Here is an 8,885-nt window from a genome sequence, read left to right as displayed (position 1 = left end):
AGAAGCGACTCTCATCGCTGAAGACGACACGTCTCCATTCGTCCCTCCATTCACGCCTGTCGCGACACCACTGGAGGCGGGCTGCACGATGTTGGGGCGTGAGCGGAAGACGGCCTAACGGTGTGCGGGACCGTAGCCCAGCTTCATGGAGACGGTTGCGAATAGTCCTCGCCGATACCCCAGGAGCAACAGTGTCCCTAATTTGCTGGGAAGTGACGGTGCGCTCCCCTACGGCACTGCGTAGGATCCTACGGTCATGGCGTGCATCCGTGCGTCGCTGCGGTCCGGTCCCAGGTCGACGGGCACGTGCACCTTCCGCCGACCACTGGCGACAACATCGATGTACTGTGGAGACCTCACGCCCCACGTGTTGAGCAATTCGGCGGTACGTCCACCCGGCCTCCCGCATGCCCACTATACGCCCTCGCTCAAAGTCCGACAACTGCACATACGGTTCACGTCCACGCTGTCGCGGCATGCTACCAGTGTTAAAGACTGCGATGGAGCTCCGTATGCCACGGCAAACTGGCTGACACTGACGGCGGCGGTGCACAAATGCTGCGCAGCTAGCGCCATTCGACGGCCAACACCGCGGTTCCTGGTGTGTCCGCTGTGCCGTGCGTGTGATCATTGCTTGTACAGCCCTCTCGCAGTGTCCGGAGCAAGTATGGTGGGTCTGACACACCGGTGTCAATGTGTTCTTTTTCCATTTCCAGGAGTGTATTACTGCTGGGTGCTGATGAATTTGACTAAAGCTCTGTAGGGAAACTTCTCTTTTTGTCCGAAAACAATAATAAGACTCGAGACAAGTACTCTGATGTATTTATTATCACAGAATATTTTTGCTTTCATTTTAATTTTAGTACATAATGGAAAAATAAAATTTCAGAATGTTTATTCTTATTATTAATTTAGTCATAGTAACTATGGCAGGATTAAATTTTTGCGAAAATAAAAGCAACTTAATTGTACAGTTATTGCATATCCCCACAACTGACACTACTAATCATTTTCATTGATATTCATTGCAAATGTCACAGTTAAGTGGCAAATGTGAATAGTTACACACTAAAAGGTATTGGACAACAGGATGGCACCAATTCGTAGTGAGATACTACAGTCTGAAGGGGAAGTCTTCATTTCACTGATTCGGCAAACCAGGTACGTGACGATAGCACAGGTAAAGTTAGGCCATTTTCAATACATCACATATTAGTGCTTCATTTAGTGTAGCTTACTCAGTGTTTCATGCTGTCTCGGTCAAAGGAACTGAATAAAACGAAAGACTACGCTGTAATTAATATGACGAATTATTAACGAAAGAAGATAAGATGGAGCAACAAATCATTTTTACAATTTTGTGTTAAAGAGGGACGTGTTATTAAAAAAAATCATCCATTGTGCGGAATTAGTATTTGATTTACGAGCGACTAGACACTTCAATAAGAACAACAAGCAACAGGATTAGCGATGCCACAACTTAACAAATAACCTCTAGTCCGCTAATATTACATCAATTCCCATTCCCAACTGTCCACGATTGATTGGCTAATGAAGATGGGTGCCTTCAATAACTGCTTACACAACATTACTGATTTATGTAATTTATCAATAATAGTTCAATGAAAAACAAGTCTTCAAACAGTTCATAGAAAGGCTGGTTAAATAACTGTTCCTTTGATTAATCGGGTAATAAATTCTCAGCCAATAACAGTAGCAAACATCACTTCCAAAAAAAAAACTTACAGAATCCTAATGGTAGAAAGGTACCTTACAAAGTTCAAAATTTACTTTCGTCTAACACGCAGGTATAAAAACATATCCAAAACTCACAGTTGGCATATTTATCAGATTCCAGTATTTATAACCCGTTGAACTACAGCGCAGAACTGATAATTTCAAATTAGTCCAATGAGTAATCCTGATAACAAAAATGGTTCAAATGGCTCGGAGCACTATGGGACTTAACTTCTGAGGTCATCAGTCCCCTAGAACTTAGAACTACTTAAACCTAACTAACCTACGGACATCACACACATCCATGCCCGAGGCAGGATTCGAACCTGCGACCGCAGCGGTCGCGAGATTCCAGACTGTAGCTCCTAGAACCGCTCGGCCACTCCGGCCGGCGATCTTGATATCAGAAAATTATGTTCACAAATAAGAAATATAATAACTTTATGACAACGCCCACCCGGCATTGGCCACAGTTTTACACAATCTTAAATTCCTTTGAAAAGTGACAGTTACTGCTCAATCTCCACACAGTTAAGTAAACTAACACCGCAGAAGTCACTGAAGGTTAATACACGTACCGTATTCCACCGCTTTCTTCTCCAACATCATGACATCCGTGTAGTGGGCGAACACGCTACAGCACAGCGTGTTCAGGTTGGGCCCACGTTGTCTTGTTTATCTGCCATGGCAAAACACACACAAACGACATCGGCCACAGCTCGCCGTAAATTGCGTTCATACAACCGCAGAGCCCACGGCTTATCGTTCCACAGCAGCGTTGAATTCCCAAACGTCTCGGTTTCACCATCAGTTCATTACCACAGAGTGCCAAAATTGTTAATGCACGATTCGGACCATCCGGGCCCCAACACTCTGCGTTCTGTCCCCCTCGCTCGGTACTCTCCAACCCTCCTCTCCTCGTCGCCAGAGGGCCACACGCCACCAACTCGGCGCCCCAGCATCTCTGGGGAGGCCAATATCGACCTTAACACTCGCGGCCGGAACACAATCGTGCCGAAAATCGGCACACCATATTCCTTGTGCTAACTCAGTTGGTTCATATAATTATAAATCTTGATTCCAACAGTGTAGAGCTTAAATTTTCTGAGGGATACCTCTTAAAATTTGACTATTAACACGGATTTTAATGGCATACAAAGCTTAAAATAATATTGGTTTAAATGGCTTTTTATTCATGATTGATTACGTAGACAGTGTTGTCTTGAAACACAGTAGCTTTAGAAAGAATTTGTACGTCGGGGCCAGCCACAGCGTGCCAAACAGCACAATAGCCAGACGTGTGCGTCATGTGCGGGCCGAGGCCCCAGGTGTCTCGGATTTGCTCAGTACTCCTCCGAAGTACCCCGTACAGCACGATATCCAAAGCTCTCTTCACTTCCGCAGAATCGTGCTGTCAGAGCTGTTTACCCTCTAGTATTTGTTCGTGATACGGAGGACGTTCACTGCTCAAGCTGATGTTTTTTCTGGGTGCGAAGGACGTTCACAGGTTCAGTGACTGTTTGCACAGAAAGAGACAGTCTAGAGATCTTTCATCAAAAGCCTTTACAACGGAATGGAAATGACAAAATAGAGTGCATTTTCAACTTCTCGCGGCTTAAGGAATAGTCCATTAAATTTTGGCCATGCAGCTGCGCAAATAAAATTTCCTCCACCGATATTTCGGCCGCGTATCGTCCGGCCATCCTCAGAGTGAGTCACAAGACTGACGACAAGATGCCAAGCGCGGCCTTATATGCTCGACCGCGGCGGTACAGCGCATGCGGGTCACAGATGGTGGTCGGCGGCAGAGTAATACGTATACACGTGCGCCGCCTGAGGCGAAATGGTACAGACATTCGATTCGCTTATCGATGTATGATCGGCGGCGCAGTTTAATTACCCCAAGAGCTGGATTCCTTGCTTTGTCCAAATCAAAACCATTATCTCTATTTATTAAATTATTATCTAATCTAATCTCTATAGCTTCCTTGAAGACAGATTCCCAAAATGAAGAGGTGGATTTTAAAATCACTGTAATTCATCGAATACCCTGTATCAAAACAATGTTCGGCTACAGCTGGCTTGTCTGGCTGTAATAAGGGCGTGTATCTTCGATGCTCGACACACCTCTCATGAACGGTGCTTGTTGTTTGACCTATGTACGACTTTTCACAATTTCCGCGAGGAATCTGATACTCACAAGCTTTACGAAGCTGTAAATCGTCCTTCACAGAGCCGAGTAAAGCTGCAATCTTCGTGGGGGGCCGGAAGATCACCTTAACACACATTTTCCTACCAGTGGTTTTAATAAGGAACCTAAGTGTGTGGATGACACATCTGTGGTATGGTCGCACGGGATGGATGAATTACATCGATTTCTTGACCATTTCATGCTAGCAACAAATTTACTATGGAAATAGAAAAACACGGCTGCCTCCCGTTTTTGGAAGTTGTCGTTCGCCGTAAAGTTGATGGCACATTAGGACATGCCGTATATCGGAAACCAACACACACAAATCTATATCTACATGCCAGTAGCTGCCATCACCCTTCACAGACAATAGGTGTCCTTAAGACCTTAGTGCATAGGGCGCATTGTACATCCGATAAAGATAATTTGCAAGAAGAGCTCACATACCTCAAGAGCATTTTTAAGTCGAATGGATTTTCTCCGCAACAAATTCGTAGAGCATTCAGTGCAAAACCTAGAATGCAGGTATGCGATGGGGAAGAAGATAGTAATTCCTTCAGATCTAGTGCGTTTTTGCCCCATGTGGGTGCTCTTTCCACCAAGATAGGCCGTATTCGAAACAGTGTGTTAAGGTGATCTTCCCGCCCTCCACGAAGATTGCAGCTTTACTCGGCTCTGTGAAGGACGATTTACAGCTTAGTAAAGCGAGTGTGTATCAGATTCCTTGCGGAAATTGTGAGAAGTCGTACACAGGTTAAACAACAAGCACTGTTCATGAGAAATGTGTGGAGCATCGAAGATACACACGCTTATTACAGCCAAACAAGTCAGCTGTGACCGAACATTGTATTGATACAGGGCATTCCATGAATTACAGTGATGTGAAGATTTTAGCATCCACCTCTTCCTTTTGAGAATCTGTCTTCAAAGTAGCTATTGAGATTAGATTATTTAATAATTTAATAAACAGAGATAATGGTTTCGATTTAGACAAAGCAAGGAATCCAGCTCTTGGGGTAATTAAACTGCAGAGAAGTCGTCATGGCGGCACCGCCGCCGATCACACATCGATAAGCGAATCGAATGGCTGTACGCCTTCGCCACAGGCGTCGCATGTGTAAGCGTATTTCTTTGTCGCCGATCTGCATCTGTGATCCGCTTGCGCAGTACCGCCGCGTTGGAGCATGTAAGGCCGCGCTTGGCATCTTGTCGTGTCTTGTGACTCACTCTGAGGATGGCCGGACGATACGCGGCCGAAATATCAGTGGAGGAAATTTTATTGGCGAGACTGCATGCCCGAAATTTAATGGACAAAACAGAGGATTGAGAGTTTTCAATATATATTATAAACTCGCAAAATCCAAGGGTATTGCAACTTTGCTATGAAACTACTTACTTCACAGTACCATGCAGAAAGAATTTAAATATTTAATTGATGATAAAATAGCAAAAACTTACAACGATCGACAGACATGATTGACTGATCTGTACGTCGAGAAGTACTTTGTGCTAAATCTGCAGGCATGGGGAACGTGAAGAAGTTGGTGGTACGAATAATAAAATTTCTCAAGTCTCATGTATTATTCTACTGTCAGTTGCCACAGTTCCACCGAAAACTGCAGAGTATGGTGACTTGATGTCCTACTGCAAAGTACGCTGGTTAAGTCAAGAGATATGACTGGGTCGATTTTTCGGTTTCAAACTCGGTATTGTGGAATTTATGAGGAGAGCAAGAATGAAAATTAGAGCATCTGGAAAGCGTTGTAGATCTTACGTTTTAAGTGGATTTCGCTGCACACTGCTCACAGTTAGACGTTGAAAGATGAGAAACAACATATTTTTGACTGGATGGAGGAGGAGGAGGAGGAGATTAGTGTTTAACGTCCCGTCGACAACGAGGTCATTAGAGACGGAGCGCAAGCTCGGGTGAGGGAAGGATGGGGAAGGAAATCGGCCGTGCCCTTTCAAAGGAACCATCCCGGCATTTGCCTGTAGCGATTTAGGGAAATCACGGAAAACCTAAATCAGGATGGCCGGAGACGGGATTGAACCGTCGTCCTCCCGAATGCGAGTCCAGTGTGCTAACCACTGCGCCACCTCGCTCGGTGACTGGATGGAGATGGATCTGAAACAAAAGTTGAATTGTAGGAGGGACAAATTCTGACAAACACCGTCCAGTTCACGAAGCTTACTGATGTTAAAAAAACACGGGGACTGAAAAATTCATTGTAGCATAGAAAGAATTACGAGGATAGTTTCCTAAACTTTTTCAGAACGCTCCCAATCTTACGTCTGTTTTCGAGCGGTTTTTGAGACTGTTTGCCTTTTCAGATGGGAATGACCGTATGCATGTGCAGATTTAACTGACTGATCTCTTTAAAGAGAATTCCTTCTACATTAAAACTGTCCAGTACGTCTATATTACTTTTCTCACTTAGAGTCTCCGCATCTTGATAATGAGACTGTCTAAGAGCTACAATATTTCGATCAACATACATTTGTGGAAGAACTTTATCAATCATGAAACTAAATAAGTCATGATTATGTGGCAACCTGAGTGCAAAACCCTGTGAAGTTGTCTGCATCTGTTCTTACGCCGAAGATCTGTACAACATGAAAATTATGTCTTCAGCGCCCCAAAAATAATTGAATAAATCTGAAAATTAGTTTCGTTTGTGATCTATGTTGTCGAGAAACGTAAAACATAAAACGAAGCCCTATGCCGTGCGACTATATTGCCATTTACATGTGGCGCATTTGCCGTTTCAGACAGCATGCCATTATGGCAGTGGTGTTGGGGGGCGGCGGGGGGGGGGGGGGGGGACGTGCATCCAGGCTGAGTGCTATGGCACTCATGCCAGGGCACGGTTCCCGAGCCAAATTCTAGCGAACCGAGCCGAATTCTTGGCCGCCACAGTTTTGCTAGCAGAGCCTGTAGTTACCTATTTTTAGTGTGTAAGTGTAACAAAAATGTTTGGCATGAAAGGGCGATGTTTTAATTCACAGAACAGATGTGTAGAAAATATACAGTATTTCCCCCGTTACTGAGATAAGAACCGAGTTACTGCTTTTGAGCAAAAGATATTTGTCTTTATTAATGTGCAGATATATATTACTGGTCATGTCCCCTTGTCTAATGCATTTTGACATGGAAAGAATTTTGTCTGCTAGCATTGAAGCTCGCATTTTATCATACTTCAATCACATGCCTATTCAGTGAGTATTTAGTGCATCTCTCTCTCTATACAGTTGTAACTATAACTGAAACGTGATTCGCTGCTCATCTAGTCCTGCAGATTTGGCGAACAACTATGTCAGCATAAAGATGATTTCCACAGCACCAATCCTTCAGAACCCATCTTGCTTTGATTGTTCATAACATCAATAAGGTAGCAGACAGTGGAGCAAAAATTAATACCGTATATCTTGACTTCCAGAAAAACTCCGTTACCTTTACACTCTGTTTCGAGTAACACTAAATTCGGTGCAAAGAAGTATTTGGATGGACATATTACTGGATGGAAGACTTCCCAGCAAAAAGAAATCGTTGCGTCGCTAATAACGGCTAGGCATCGTCAGAAATGATTGTGGTATCCGGCGTACCTCACGGTAGTGCGATGTATTTTTTTCCAAATCTGCGGTCGTAATAAGGCAGAACTGAAGAAGCAAGCAGAGAAACTTGTTAGGAGAGAAGGGCGTACAATAAGCACAAAGGTGTCGAGCATACGTTCTCCCAACTCCACTGGTAGACGCTAAAAAAGACGTGCAATCAATCACAGTTTAGTGCACTATTAAAATTCCGAGGGCTCGCGTTCATAGGAGAACCAACAAGCGTGTTGCTGCTCCATATTTATCTCCCATGGAAAGAAGATAAACGTAAAATTAGGGAGATTCGAGTCCACATAATGCCTCATTAGTTGTCTTTCTTCCCGAATATCATTCATGACTGCAACAGGAAAGGCAAAAATGACGATTGTACACGAAGTATCCTCTACACAACACCATGAGATGACTTTTGAAGTATAAATGTAGCCTTAGATAATAACCTGGCAGATAAGATCCACACCCCTATGAAGCTCTTCGTAGACGACACAGGTATATTCTTAGAGAGAACATTGTTAGAATTTGTTGTTGAGAGTGTTAGAAAGTTTTAGCATTTTTATGTTACTCGCAGTTTTGTTTTCTTTGGATCGCAAAATAGTCTTCGTTTTGTGAAGGTATCTTGTAATCGATATCGATAGGTCTTGTAAGCTCTTTGAGCTATATCTTCCTGAAGCGCAGCTGTAATTGAGCGTTTTCACCTTTAGTTAAGTTCCGCTGAAATACACCCAGTCAGGCGTTAGCCAGTTGACTTGGGCCACGCGACCGACTCTTAAGTTCACGCTTACGTTCTGTACGCTGCGGAGATGGGGTGTAAACTGACTGGAGAGAGCGAGTGCAGTTGCAGATCTGGTGAGACCTTTACAGTTATTTCATCTACATCTACATATACGCATGTACTCCGCAAACCACAGTACGGTACATTGCGGAGGGTACGTTGCACGACTAGTAGTCATTTCCTGTTCTGTTCCACTCAAAAGAGAGAGAAAAACGACTTTACAAAAGATTCCGTACGAGCCGTAATTTCTCGCTTGTTATCTACGTGGTCCTTACCTGAAATGTACGTTGGCGGCAGTAGAATCGTTCTGCAATCGACCTCTTTCAATTTGGTCAATAGTGCCTTTCGGAAAGAGAAACGTATTCTCTCCATGGATTCCCATTTCAGTTCACCCAGCATTCCCGTAATACTTGCGCGCTGAGCTAAGCTATTGGTAAGAAAACTAGCACCCTCCCTCTGCTCTTCGGTGTCTTCCTTTAACCCCACCTGGTGGGGATCACAAACACTTGAACAGTACTCAAGAATAGATCGAACTAGCCTTCTCCTTTACGGATGAGCTAAACTTGCCCAAAATTCCCC

Source organism: Schistocerca piceifrons, chromosome 6 (assembly GCF_021461385.2).
Source record: "Schistocerca piceifrons isolate TAMUIC-IGC-003096 chromosome 6, iqSchPice1.1, whole genome shotgun sequence".
Classification (NCBI taxonomy): Eukaryota; Metazoa; Arthropoda; class Insecta; order Orthoptera; family Acrididae; genus Schistocerca; species Schistocerca piceifrons.
This window is presented reverse-complemented; position numbering follows the sequence as displayed.